This window comes from Oncorhynchus mykiss, chromosome 12 (genome assembly GCF_013265735.2).
Source record: "Oncorhynchus mykiss isolate Arlee chromosome 12, USDA_OmykA_1.1, whole genome shotgun sequence".
In the NCBI taxonomy this organism is placed as follows: Eukaryota; Metazoa; Chordata; class Actinopteri; order Salmoniformes; family Salmonidae; genus Oncorhynchus; species Oncorhynchus mykiss.
In genome coordinates this window covers 95,646,523-95,661,745 of record NC_048576.1, presented here as the reverse complement: position 1 = coordinate 95,661,745, position 15,223 = coordinate 95,646,523, and the positions used below count along the sequence as shown (strand labels likewise).

Here is a 15,223-nt window from a genome sequence, read left to right as displayed (position 1 = left end):
AAACAGGACTTCAAATGTGTGTAGGAGGGATGTACCAGACCCAACAGTGTGTGTGTGAGATAATAGTGAAATACAGTATTAGTCAGTGACAGGAACAGGCTAGGCCAGAGAGAACAAGGCATTATGTAGGCTACAGTTATCCACTGACAGCCGGCTCCTTTCAGTTCAGCTCAATATACAGGGGATCAACAGTTCAACCGTCTGAATCTGCATGTCAAGACAGAGCTCCCAGAGCCCTTCATTCACTCCCACACACACAATGCCACAGGAAAATAATACACACTTAGTTAATACGCCAGAAGTGTACACACACAGACAAAGTAACACACATCTACAATAGTAATTCTAAATATTTATACTCACACACTCAAACCAGGTAGACACATGAACACCCACTTTCAGATACGGCTTGCTATTACAGAGTGGCCTTAATACTAAACAACAAGCACATACCCTCTCAGTGTCTACCTAACACAGCTCCTCCTAAGTCATATGTCCTTCTCATCAGCCCTGCCAGAGGTCATGTTGCTTTGTGGCTTCAGGTTTCCTGAGTAAAATACTGGCGGACACAGGCCTTTCATCTGGCTAACGAGACGCTCTCACCAACACGTGGGGAGACTGATAGGAGAGGCCACCCTGTCCCGTGGCTAGCCCTGTATGGGCACCTTCCCCTACTTCTTTGAACTGCCGATGGCGGTTGTTGTGTTGTTGGCTCACTATGTCTAGTAGTATACCTGATCTGATTGCCCCTGGGTGAGGAGAAGGCATGACATGTGCTCCTGATCTGATGTGCCATTGTAGAACTGTCTGGCCTCAGGACTTGGCAGCTCTGGGGCCAACAGACACACAGTCATCCAGTCAGTGGAAAGAGTTTGCTAACGTTGTCAACACAAATGGGAATTAGACAGGATGAGTTCGTATTGCTTTGTGACTAATGTACTTACTCACAGGTTTTAGTCACTGGAGGGTTTGATGCATTGCTCAACTCTGGGGCTCTGTGACAAATACGTCCTTCCAGGTTGGAAAATACCTCTTGGGCAGTCATGTAACCTGTATCTGGGGAGGTAGCTTAGATGGTTAAGTCGCCTATTGTATTGACATTTGACAAACTAGCCAATACCTGCCCCATTCATTCTCACAACAACGCTAATGTTTGCTTTCGAGCAACAAGGATCTGTATCGTACTCATTCCCAGGGTCTTCTACATTCAAACTAGATGAGTCCTATTGTAAACTACTGCTTCCATTATCCCACAACTTCAACTAAGTCTGCTAGACTTATCCTCCTTCAATGGTGCCATGTGATGTTCTCTCTCGTTTCGCTTTCTTTTCTATTGAATTACCACCATTTTCTTGTGCAATCTCTGAGACCACAGGAGACTTGTTGGAGGAGAGATTAGGCTGATTGAAGTGAGGGAGTCTAGTAGATTTTTCCAGCGGCGCTCCAAAACAAGTGGGTGTCACTTTCGCATCACCTCTTCAAATGGGCTTTTTAGAAAGTTTGTCAAACTACATCAGGGGCGTTTGAAAAATGGTTTATAGAGGAAATAGAAAGAGGGAAGAAGGGAGGGAGAGAGGGGGAGTGAGAGAGGAGGATGGAGAGAGGAGGAGGGAGAAAGGAGGAGATGAGGAAGGAGAGGAGGAGCAAGGACGAGGGAGAGAAGAGGAAGGAGAGAGGAGGAGCGAGAGAGGAGGAGCGAGAGAGGAAGGAGAGAGGAGGAAAGAGAGAGTAGGAAGGAGAGAGGAGGAGCGAAGAGTAGAAAGGAGGAGAGAGAGGAGGAAGGAGAGAAAGAGGAAGGAGAGAAAGGACGGAGAGAGTAGGAAGGAGAGAGGAGGAGCGAATGGAGGAGCGAGAGAGTAGGAGCGAGAGAGGAGGGAGAGAGTAGGAGCGAGAGAGGAGGAGCAAGAGAGTAGAAAGGAAAGAGTAGAAAGGAAGAAAGAGAAAGAGGAAGGAGATAGGAGGAACGAGAGAGGAGCAGCACGAGAGGAGCAGGGAGAGAGGAGGAGCGAAGAGTAGAAAGAAGGAGGGAGAGAGAGAGGAGGATCAAATGGAGGAGCGAGAGAGTAGGAGCGAGAGGAGGGGGAGAGAGAGGAGGGGCGAATGAAAGAGCGAGAGAGTAGGCGCGAGAGAGGAGGGAGAGAGAAAGGAGGGAGAGAGGAAGAGCAGGAAGGAGAGAGTAGGAGCGAGAGAAGAGGACAAGCGAGAGAGGAGGAAGGAGAGAGAAGGAGTGAGAGAGGAGGAGCAAGAGAGGAGGAGCGAGAGAGTAGAAAGGAGAGAGGAGGAGGGAGAGAGGAGGAAGGAGAGACAGAGGAAGGAGAGAAAGAGGAGGAATGAGAGAAGAGGAGCGAGAGAGGAAGAAGGAGCGAGAGAGGAAGAAGGAGAGAGGAGGAAGGAGAGAGGAGGAGCGAGAGAGGAGAAAGGAGAGAGGAAGGAAAGAGGAGGAGGGAGAGAGGAGTATCGAGAGAGGAGTGAGAGAAGAGCAGGGAGAGAGGAGCGAGAGAGAGGAGTGAGAGAGGAGAAAGGAGAGAGGAGGAAGGAGAGAGGAGGAAGGAGAGAGGAGGAAGGAGAGGAGAAGGAGCGAGAGAGTAGGAGCGAGAGGAGGGGGAGAGAGAGGAGGGGCGAATGAAAGAGCGAGAGAGTAGGCGCGAGAGAGGAGGGAGAGAGAAAGGAGGGAGAGAGGAAGAGCAGGAAGGAGAGAGTAGGAGCGAGAGAAGAGGACAAGCGAGAGAGGAGGAAGGAGAGAGAAGGAGTGAGAGAGGAGGAGCAAGAGAGGAGGAGCGAGAGAGGAGGAAGGAGAGAGGAGGAAGGAGAGGGGAGGAAGGAGAGAGGAGAAAGGAGAGAGGAGGAGGAATAGAGGAGGAGAGAGAGGAGGAAGGAGAGAGGAGGAGAAATAGAGGAGGAGCGAGAGAGGAGGAAGGAGAGAGGAGGGTGGAATAGAGGAGGAAGGAGAGAGGAGGAAGGAGAGAGGAGGAACGGAGAGAGGAGGAAGGAGAGAGGAGGAACGGAGAGAGGAGGAAGGAGAGAGGAGGAAGGAGAGTGGAGGGGAGAGAGGAGTGAGGAGGAAGGAAAGAGGAGTGAGGAGGAAGGAAAGAGGAGTGAGGAGGAGGGAGAGAGGAGTATCGAGAGAGGAGGAGCGAGAGAAGAGCAGGGAGAGAGGAGCGAGAGAGAGGAGCGAGAGAGAGGAGTGAGAGAGGAGCGAGAGAGGAGAAAGGAGAGAGGAGGAAGGAGAGAGGAGAGAGGAGGGGAAGGAAAGTGGAGTGAGGAGGAGAGGAGAAAGGAGGAGCGATAGAGGAGGAAGGAGAGTTGTGAGAGAGGAGGAAGGAGAACTGGGAGAGAGGAGGAAGTAGAGGAAGAAGGAGAGAGGAGGAAGGAGAAATGAGGAGGAATAGAGGAGGAGCGAGAGGAGGAGGAATAGAGGAGGAGCGAGAGGAGGAGGAATAGAGGAGGAGTGAGAGGAGGAATGAGAGAGAAGGAAGGAGAGAGGAGGGGGGAAAGAGGAGGAAGGAGAGAAGAGGAAGGAGAGGAGGAGGAATAGAGGAGGAAGGAGAGAAGAGGAAGGAGAGAAGAGGAAGGAGAGAAGAGGAAGGAGAGAGGAGGAGGAATAGAGGAGAAAGGAGAGAGGAGGAAGGAAAGAGGAGGAACGGAGAGAGGAGGAACGGAGAGAGGAAGAAGGAGAGAGACGCGCACACCTCAGGTTTCTGAGAAGCTTCAAAATCAGGCATCTCTGTGTGACAGAGGTTTTTCTTTTGAAAAGTTGTTTCTCTCTTAGATGCCATGTTGTTGACACCCAGCTCAGGAGAGGAGAGGAGATGAGGGAAGGATGAGAGAGAAGGTAAAGGGTGAAGGTGTGTTGAGAAAGGAAAGGATAGAGAGGGAGGAGGGAGACGGAAAGAAAAAGAGAAACACAGAAGCAACCGCTCTCACTTTTCTTTTCTCAGAAGCGACCCTGGGTCCAGCCTTTTTTCCCCTTGGGGAATGCGCTCACAAAATGCCTGCTAACTGCTGGGCCCACAAAGCACAGTTGTGTTTATGTATCTTGCTCTGCAGCAGAACTACAATGCCCTGATAGAGCTTTCATCTTCCATAAACACAGATGTAGAGAATATTCCCTCTGCAGTTCCCTGCTAGCTATCTACTGAACACCATTAACATGCCATTCCTCCACTGGGAGGAGAAGCTAATGGATCTTAGCATGATAATTGTACTCTGAGGTAAAATGCAAAACACTACAACCAACAAAGTTTTTAAAAGGAAAGACTTTTGAATGTCACTTAATGTCATGGTAATATTGGGCTTCAGCAGAGACAAAAGACAACATTTCTTCCTAAAAACAATTCACTACTACTATTCAACATGGAGATCCCTTTAAGGACATAAAGTGCATAACTAACAAAAACAATACCCATTCAATTTAAGAAAAGACAGAATATCTGAGTACCATATGCCTGCCTTTGGATTGTCGGCCATTTTACCCTAAAAGCCACTGCATAGAGAGCTCCCTTAGGAACTTCACAAGGCTCAGTGTTGTCCTTTAACCACAATCATACAATCAGAGGGGCTAGTCGTCTGAATCAAACACAGAGCTGAGAGGCCTTCCCATAGGACCCAGGCATGGAAGCAGTTGCATCATTATGCCTTTGGAAAGCATGGGCAGATTGGAAACTGAACCTCAGCTCCAGACCCGTTTGGCCGAGCTGCAGCCATTAGACGAAGAATCACACAGAGCCCTGTGATGGTGCTTGTGAGGAGAACCCCAGGAGTACCAGGGGAAATTTAGTCTCTCTCTCTCTGTTTGCATGTATCAACCCATCTGCATGTGCCAAAGCAATCACATCACGTAAGCCTAATTCTAACCCTATGGGTGGGACTGGCTGAATGGTCTTGGATCATTTCATTGAATATGCCACGGCCCCATCCCATAGTAAGGGTGTGTGTAGTGGGATTACAAGGACTAGACTTGTAACCTCAACCATGGGTGAAAATAGATGACCATATGAGACTAAAGTGACTCAACATCATGGTGGCCAACGTCTGCTCCAGCTGCCACGCTACCACACACTTACTCAACTTATCAATGAAGTCAGTAGCTGAACTGGTACAGTCAGCAATCTTATCAACTTATCAATGAAGTCAGTAGCTGATCTGGTACAGTCAGCGATCTTATCAACTTATCAATGAAGTCAGTAGCTTAACTGGTACAGTCAGCAATCTTATCAACTTATCAATGAAGTCAGTAGCTTAACTGGTACAGTCAGCGATCTTATCAACTTATCAATGTAGTCAGTAGCTGAACTGGGGATGAGCTTGGTGTGAGAGCCCAGAGTTCCTTAAAATAGAAACTGTCTGTCGGGGCTTAGCAACATATGGCGAGGACCAGACCCAGCCGCAGGTCATTTCCTGCTGGTGGTCAGACAAGACACGCCATGGTGGGCAAGGCCTGCGTACGGGGCTTAATGTGGAACCACAGGAGATGATAAGATTCAAGGTGGCGAAGGATGGAGTCAGAGTGAGTCACTGGGACACTTCTGAAGAGGCGTCGTGTGTGGGGTGTGTGTTTGTGTGTGTGGTCATAACTCCACCCTACAGGGCTAGGACTTGCCGAAAATCCACCAAACCCCCCTTTATTGTCAACTGTGACTCAAAAGTCACTGAAATGAAAGAAAACATTTTGAGTGTCACAGATTCCAAAGAAACACAGACCTCCAAAATCCATTTATAAACCACTGTGGTATTCAGGCTACTACATTCTATGGGGAGATTTTCTGGCAAACAGAAAAGAAGAAATTGAATACATTTATTTTAAACATTGGCTTCATCACCAAAATGGTTGACCTTGGATATCTCATTGAACACCTCCTTAGCTGTCTTACTCTGCTCTAAACTAGCTGAGCCTGTTTCCAAATACATTCAAAACCAGATTATGAAACATTCTCTAAAAATCTGGAAACGTTTGGTCTCAGTGAATTTTCAACTTCTGCCCCATTATTAAAGAATCATACATTCTCTCCATCAATATTAGACAGGGCGTTTCATATCTGGGCTGGAGAAGGGATCTCCTCACCGAACGTCTTGTACATTGATTTAGCATCTTTTGAACAGTTAGTCCTAAAGTTAAATATACCTAGATCCCATTTCTTTAGATAACTAGTTAAGGTCAGTTATGAAAACTTAGGACACTAAAGAGGCTTTTCTACTGACTCTGAAAAACACAACAAGAAAGATGCCAATCTGCATGAACGTGCCTTAGGCATGCTGCAAGGACGCACGAGGACTACAGATGTGGCCAGGGCAATAAATTACAATGTTGGTACTGTGAGACGCCTAAGACAGAGCTACAGGGAGACAGGTCGGACAGCGGATCGTCTTAGCAGTGGCAGACCACGTGTAACAACACCTGCACAATATCGGTACATCCGAACATCACACCTGTGGGACAGGTACAGGATGGCAACAACAACGGCCCGAGTTAATCCCTCCATTTTTTTATTTTTTTATTTCACCTTTATTTAACCAGGTAGGCCTGTTGAGAACAAGTTCTCATTTACAACTGCGACCTGGCCAAGATAAAGCACAGCAGTTCGACACATTCAACAACACAGAGTTACACATGGAATAAACAAAACATACAGTCAAAAACAAAGAAAGCAGAACAAAGAAAAATCTATATACAGTGAGTGCAAATGAGGTCAAATAAGGGCAATAAATAGGCAATAAATAGGCCATGGTGGTGAAGTAATTACAATATAGCAATTAGACACAGAAATGGTAGATGTGCAGAAGAGTAATGTGCAAGTAGAGATACTGGGGTGCAAAGGAGCAATAAATAAATACAGTATGGGGATGAGATAGTTGGATGGGCTGTTTACAGATGGGCTATGTACAGGTGCAGTGATCTGTGAGCTGCTCTGACAGGAAAAGCAGTGCCAAAGGAGGAATTGGCTTTGGGGGTGACCAGTGAGATATACCTGCTGTAGCGCGTGCTACAGGTGGGTGTTGCTATAGTGACCACTGAGCTGAGATAAGGTGGGGCTTTACCTAGCAGAGACTTGTAGATGACCTGGAGCCAGTGGGTTTGGCGACGAGTATGAAGCCATGGCCAGCCAACGAGAGCGTACAGGTCGCAGTGGTGAATAATATATGGGGCATTGGTGACAAAACGGATGGCACTGTGATAAACTGCATCCAATTTCTTGAGTAGAGTGGAGTCTATTTTATAGATGACATCGCCAAAGTCGTAGGATGGTCAGTTTTACGAGGGTAAGTTTGGCAGCATAAATGAAGCATATTTCGCTTTGTTTGCAAAATAGGAAGCCGATTCTAGATTTAATTTTGGATTGGAGATGCTTAATGTGAGTCTGGAAGGAGAGATTACAGTCTATCCAGACACCTAGGTATTTGTAGTTGTCCACATATTCTAAGTCAGAACCGTCCAGAGTAGTGATGCTGGACGGGCTGGCAGGTGCGGGCAGTGATCAGTTGAAGAGCATGCACTTAGTTTTACTTGCATTTAAGAGCAGTTGGAGGCCACGGAAGTTGAGTTGTATGGCATTGAAGCTCGTCTGGAGGTTAGTTAACACAGTGTCCAAAGAAGGGCCAGAAGTATACAAAATGGAGTCGTCTGCGTAGAGGTGGATCAGAGAATCACCAGCAGCGAGAGCGACATCATTGATGTATACAGAGAATTAAACGCTGTGGCACCCCCATAGAGACTGCAAGAGGTCCGGACAACAGGCCCTCTGATTTGACACACTGAACTCTATCAGAGAAGAAGTTGATGAACCAGGCGAGGCAATCATTTGAGAAACCAAGGCTGTTGAGTTTGCCAATAAGAATGTGGTGATTGACAGAGTCGAAAGCCTTGGCCAGCTCGATGAATACGGCTGCACAGTAATGTCTCTTATCGATGGCGGTTACGATATCTTTTAGGACCTTGAGCGTGGCTGAGGTGCACCCATGACCAGCTCTGAAAGCAGATTAAATAGCGGAGAAGGTACGGTGGGATTCGAAATGGTCGGTAATCTGTTTGTTGATTTGGCTTTCGAAGATTTTAGAAAAGGCAGGGTAGGATAGATAAAGGTCCATAGCAATTTGGGTCAAGAGTGTCTCCCCCTTTGAAGAGGGGGATGACCGCGGCAGCTTTCCAATCTTTGGGAATCTCGGACGATACGAAAGAGAGGTTGAACAGGCTAGTATTTGGGGTTGCAAAAAAGAGAGGGTCCAGTTTGTCTAGCCCGGCTGATTTGTAGGGTTGCAGGTTTTGCAGCTCTAAGAACATTAGCTATCTGGATTTGGGTGAAGGAGAAATGGGGGAGGCTTGGGCGAGTTGCTGTGGGGAGTGCAGGGCTGTTGACCGGGGTAGAGGTAGCCTGGTGGAAAGCATGGCCAGCCGTAGAAAAATGCTTATTGAAATTCTCAATTATAGTGGATTTATCGGTGGTGACAGTGTTTCCTAGCCTCAGTGAGGTAGGCAGCTGGGAGGAGGCAGCTGCTCTTATTCTCCATGGACTTCACAGTGTCCCAGAACTGGGGGCTATTCGATGCTAATGCAGAACACCACAGGATGTTTTTGTGCTGGTCAAGGGCAGTCAGGTCTGGAGAGAACCAAGTGCTATATCTGTTCCTGGTTCTACATTTTATGAAAGGGGCATGCTTATTTAAGATGGTGAGGAAGTTACTTTTAAAGACTGACCAGGCATCCTCTACTGACGGGATGAGGTCAATATCCTTCCAGGATACCCGGGCCAGGTCGATTAGGACAGGACCTCGCCAGACATCGCCGGCAACAACGTCGCCTATGGGCAGGACCTCGCCAGACATCACCGGCAACAACGTCGCCTATGGGCACAAACCCACCTCACTGAAGTGTTTTAGGGAGCGTTTGATAGTGATGAGGGGTGGTCGTTTCACCGCAGACCCGTTACGGATGCAGGCAATGAGGCAGTGATCGCTGAGATCTTGGTTGAAAACAGCAGAGGTGTATTTGGAGGGCAAGTTGGTTAGGATGATATCTATGAGGGTGCCCGTGTTTACGGATTTGGGGTTGTACCTGGTGGGTTCATTGATAATATGTGAGAGATTGAGGGATTCAAGCTTAGATTCTAAGATGGCCGGGGTGTTAAGCATGTCCCAGTTTAGGTCACCTAGCAGCACTAGCTCTGAAGATAGATAGGGGGCAATCAGTTCATATATGGTGTCCAGGGCACAGCTGGGGGCAGAGGGTGGTCTATAGCAAGCGGCAACGGTGAGAGACTTGTTTCTGGAAAGGTGGATTTTTAAAAGTAGAAGCTCGAATTGTTTGGGCACAGACCTGGATAGTATGACAGAACTCTGCAGGCTAAATTTCCCTTTGGCAGTTTAATCCCGTCTGAAAATGTTATAGTTAGGGATGGAAATTTCAGGGTTTTAGGTGGTCTTCCTGAGCCAGGATTTAGACACGGCTAGGACATCCGGATTGGCAGAGTGTGCTTGAGCAGTGAATAAAACAAACTAAGGGAAGAGGCTTCTAATGTTAACATGCATGAAACCAAGGCTTTATGGTTACAGAAGACAGCAAATGATAGAGCCTGGGGAATGGGAGTGGAGCTAGGCACTGCAGGGCCTGGATTAACATCCACATCACCAGAGGGACAGAGGAGGAGTAGGATAAGGGTACAGCTAAAGGCTAAAATAACTGGCTGTCTAGTACATTCATAACAGAGAGTAAAAGGAGCAGAGTTCTGGGCACAGTAGAATAGATTCAAGGCATAATGTACAGACAAAGGTTTGGTAGTATGTGGATACAGTGAGGGTAAACCTGTGCATAGAGTGGCGATGAAAGAGATATTGTCCCTAGAAATATCATTTAAACCAGGTGATGTCACCACATGTGTGGTAGGTGGAACTAAAGCGTTAAATAAGGCGTATTGAGCAGGGCTAGAGCCTCTGCAGTGAAATAAGGCAATACATACAAACCAAAACAGCAATGGACACGGCATATTGACGTTAGCGAGAGGCATGCGTAGCCGAGTGATCAAAGGAGTCCAGTGAGTGGCTTCAGGCAGCTTGCGGGCCGGGGCTAGCAGGCTAACAGAAGGGCCTTGGAGGGACATCGCAACGGAACAAAGTCTGTTGTGGCCCTCTCGTGCTATTACATCGGCAGACGGATCAGCAGGGCTCCGTGTGGTAAACCAGGCCAATTGGCAGAATAGGTATAGTGGCCAAAGAATTTGTCCGGTGGGCCTCTTAAGCTAACAGTGTTCAGTGCTCAAACTGCCCGCAATAGGCTGAGAGAGGCTGGACTGAGGGCTTGGAGGCCTGTTCTAAGGCAGGACCTCGCCAGACATCACCGGCAACAACGTCGCCTATGGGCACAAACCCACCGTCGCTGGACCAGACAGGACTGGCAAAAAGTGCTCTTCACTGACAAGTTGTGGTTTTGTCTCACCAGGGGTGATGGTCGGATTCACGTTTATCGTCGAAGGAATGAGCGTTACACCGAGGTCTGCACTCCGGAGCGGGATCGATTTGGAGGTGGAGGGTCCGTCATGGTCTGGGGGCATGTCACAGCATCATCAGACTGAGCTTGTTGTCATTGCAGGCAATCAAAATGCTGTGAGTTACAGGGAAGACATCCTCCTCCCTCATGTGGTACCCTTCCTGCAGGCTCATCCTGACATGACCCTCCAGCATGACAATGCCACCAGCCATACTGCTCGTTCCGTGCATGATTTCCTGAAAGACAGGAATGTCAGTGTTCTGCCATGGCCAGCGAAGAGCCCGGATCTCAATCCCATTGAGCACATCTGGGACCTGTTGGATTGGAGGGTGAGGGCTAGGGCCATTCCCTCCATAAATGTCTGGGAACTTACAGGTGCCTTAGTGGAAGAGTGGGGTAACATCTCACAGCAAGAACGGGCAAATCTGATGCAGTCCATGAGGAGATGCACTGCAGTACTTAATGAAGCTGGTGGCAACACCAGATACTGACAGTTACTTTTGATTTTGACCCCCCCTTTGTTCAGGGACACATTATTCCATTTCTGTTAGTCACATGTCTGTGGAAGCTGTTCAGTTTATGTCTCAGTTGTTGAATCAGTTGAAGTCGGAGGTTTACATACAACTTAGCCAAATACATTTAAACTCAGTTTATCACAATTCCTGATTTAATGCTAGTAAAAATTCCCTGTCTTAGGTCAGTTAGGATCACCACTTTATTTTAAGAATGTGAATTGTCAGCATAACAGTAGAGAGAATAATTTATTTCAGCTTTTATTTCTTTCATCACATTCCCAGTGGGTCAGAAGTTTACATACACTCAATTAGTATTCGGTAGCATTGCCTTTAAATTGTTTAACTTGGGTCAAATGGTTCGGGTAGCCTTCCACAATAAGTTGTGACTTTTGGCCCATTCCTCCTGACAGAGTTTGTGTAACCGAGTCAAGTTTGTAGGCCTCCTTTCTCGCACACGCTTTTTCAGTTCTTCCCACAAATTTTCTATAGGATTGAGGTCAGGGCTTTGTGATGGCCAGTCCAATACCTTGACTTTGTTGTCCTTAAGCCATTTTGCCACACATTTTTTGCGATATACAGTGCCTTGCGAAAGTATTCGGCCCCCTTGAACTTTGCGACCTTTTGCCACATTTCAAGCTTCAAACATAAAGATATAAAACTGTATTTTTTTGTGAAGAATCAACAACAAGTGGGACACAATCATGAAGTGGAACGACATTTATTGGATATTTCAAACCTTTTTAACAAATCAAAAACTGAAAAATTGGGTGTGCAAAATTATTCAGCCCCTTTACTTTCAGTGCAGCAAACTCTCCAGAAGTTCAGTGAGGATCTCTGAATGATCCAATGTTGACCTAAATGACTAATGATGATAAATACAATCCACCTGTGTGTAATCAAGTCTCCGTATAAATGCACCTGCACTGTGATAGTCTCAGAGGTCCGTTAAAAGCACAGAGAGCATCATGAAGAACAAGGAACACACCAGGCAGGTCCGAGATACTGTTGTGGAGAAGTTTAAAGCCGGATTTGGATACAAAAAGATTTCCCAAGCTTTAAACATCCCAAGGAGCACTGTGCAAGCGATAATATTGAAATGGAAGGAGTATCAGACCACTGCAAATCTACCAAGACCTGGCCGTCCCTCTAAACTTTCAGCTCATACAAGGAGAAGACTGATCAGAGATGCAGCCAAGAGGCCCATGATCACTCTGGATGAACTGCAGAGATCTACAGCTGAGGTGGGAGACTCTGTCCATAGGACAACAATCAGTCGTATATTGCACAAATCTGGCCTTTATGGAAGAGTGGCAAGAAGAAAGCCATTTCTTAAAGATATCCATAAAAAGTGTTGTTTAAAGTTTGCCACAAGCCACCTGGGAGACACACCAAACATGTGGAAGAAGGTGCTCTGGTCAGATGAAACCAAAATTGAACTTTTTGGCAACAATGCAAAACGTTATGTTTGGCGTAAAAGCAACACAGCTCATCACCCTGAACACACCATCCCCACTGTCAAACATGGTGGTGGCAGCATCATGGTTTGGGCCTGCTTTTCTTCAGCAGGGACAGGGAAGATGGTTAAAATTGATGGGAAGATGGATGGAGCCAAATACAGGACCATTCTGGAAGAAAACCTGATGGAGTCTGCAAAAGACCTGAGACTGGGACGGAGATTTGTCTTCCAACAAGACAATGATCCAAAACATAAAGCAAAATCTACAATGGAATGGTTCAAAAATAAACATATCCAGGTGTTAGAATGGCCAAGTCAAAGTCCAGACCTGAATTCAATCGAGAATCTGTGGAAAGAACTGAAAACTGCTGTTCACAAATGCTCTCCATCCAACCTCACTGAGCTCGAGCTGTTTTGCAAGGAGGAATGGGAAAACATTTCAGTCTCTCGATGTGCAAAACTGATAGAGACATACTCCAAGCGACTTACAGCTGTAATCGCAGCAAAAGGTGGCGCTACAAAGTATTAACTTAAGGGGGCTGAATAATTTTGCACGCCCAATTTTTCAGTTTTTGATTTGTTAAAAAAGTTTGAAATATCCAATAAATGTCGTTCCACTTCATGATTGTGTCCCACTTGTTGTTGATTCTTCACAAAAAAATACAGTTTTATATCTTTATGTTTGAAGCCTGAAATGTGGCAAAAGATCGCAAAGTTCAAGGGGGCCGAATACTTTCGCAAGGCACTGTATATACAGTTGAAGTCAGAAGTTTACATACACTTACGTTGGAGTCATTAAAACTCGTTTTTCAACCACTCCACAAATTTCTTGTTAACAAACGATAGTTTTGGCAAGTCGTTTAGGACATCTACTTTGTGCATGACACAAGTAATGTTTCTAACAATTGTTTACAGACAGATTATTTCACTTATAATTCACTGTATCACAATTCCAGTGGGTCAGAAGTTTACATACAGTAAGTTGACTGTGCCTTTAAACAGCTTGGAAAATTCCAGAAAATGATGTCATGGCTTTAGAAGCTTCTGATAGGCTAATTGACATCATTTGAGTCATTTGGAGGTGTACCTGTGGATGTATTTCAAGGCCTACCTTCCAACTCAGTACCTCTTTGCTTGACATCATGGGAAAATCAAAAGAAATCAGCCAAGACGTCATAAAATAAATTGTAGACCTCCACAAGTCTGGTTCAGCCTTGGGAGCAATTTCCAAACGTCTGAAAGTACCACGTTCATCTGTACAAACAATAGCACGCAAGTGTAAACAACATGGGACCACGCAGCCGTCATACCGCTCAGGAAGGAGACGCATTCTGTCTTCTAGAGATGAAGGTACTTTGGTGCGAAAAGTGCAAATCAATCCCAGAACAACAGCAAAGGACCTTGTGAAGATGCTGGAGGAAACAGGCACAAAAATATCTATATCCACAGTAAAACGAGTCCTATATCGACATAACCTGAAAAGCTGCTCAGCAAGGAAGAAGCCACTGCTCCAAAACCGCCATAAAAAAGCCACACTATGGTTTGCAACTGCACATAGGGACAAAGATCGTACTTTTTGGAGAAATGTCCTCTGGTCTGATGAAACAAAAATAGAACTGTTTGGCCAAAATGACCATCGTTATGTTTGAAGGAAAAAGGCGGAGGCTGCAAGCCGAAGAACACCATCCCAACCGTGAAGCACGGGGGTGGCAGCATCATGTTGTGGGGGTGCTTTGCTGCAGGAGGGTGCACTTCACAATAGATGGCATCATGAGGAAGGAAAATTATGCGGATATATTGAAGCAACATCTCAAGACATCAGTCAGGAAGTTAAAGCTTGGTCGCAAATAGGTCTTCAAAATGGACAATAATTAATGATTAAATGTCAGGAATTGTGAAAAACTGAGTATAAAGGCATTTGGCTAAGGTGTATGTAAACTTTCGACTTGAACTGTATGTATGTATATTTCAGGGGCAGTTGCTCCATGAACAAATGCCTGGGGGTTAGACCTGAGTCATATTCATTAGGCACCAAATGGAGAAAAAGAAACTGCCTGAAACCGGGAGGGACTACCTGAACTTGCCCAATAAGAAATGCTTTCATTTTTCATGCAAAACGTTTTGCTACTGTGTTCTCTAATGAAATTGACCCTGTTAGTTGTCAGACCTGTGACAACCTGTGACCTGTGATAAACCTGTTGCTCTAGTAGACTCCATGCCCAAGGTTAAAACATACAGAACACATCCGAGGCAACCAGGGGTAAGAAAACAGACGGTCTGACTGAAAAAAAGACCATAAAACAACCACTGTGAAACCAGATAAGCCCATCTACAAAAGCCAGTCAGGTCTGTTGGCAGGAGTTTCTCTGTTCTCTTTGTGGGGTTGGAGGTAAGAGGTGCAGGAAACAATTTTTCAACTCACCCACACACACACACACGTACATACACACACATTCCCAGCCCAGACAGTAAAACCCCAGTTCACCACCATTTCCTCTCTTGAAAGTCAAGTGCTTCTGAGCGCCTTTTAACTAGGCCCCATATCACCACGCCGGGTAGTGATCTGGCCTCTATAAAACTACTGAGAGGGCTGGCCGGCTCTCCTTCCTGGCTCCTCAACACACAGTCTGGGACTGACAGCTGACTGCTATCAACCTACTACACACAGACACACACACTACCATAAACACACACACACTAATACAGCACACACACACACAGAATAATATTCCAAGCATTAGTTCCCATTTTCAGGCTCGAAGGCCCTGCTTTCTTTCA

At 46.3% G+C, this 15,223-nt stretch overlaps 1 protein-coding gene across 3 annotated transcripts in view; it reads right to left on the bottom strand.

The window, feature by feature from the left end:
* LOC110538761 (centrosomal protein of 112 kDa-like) overlaps window positions 1–15,223 on the bottom strand; it is a 185,734-nt gene that overhangs the window by 153,482 nt on the left and 17,029 nt on the right. The window lies entirely within an intron of this gene.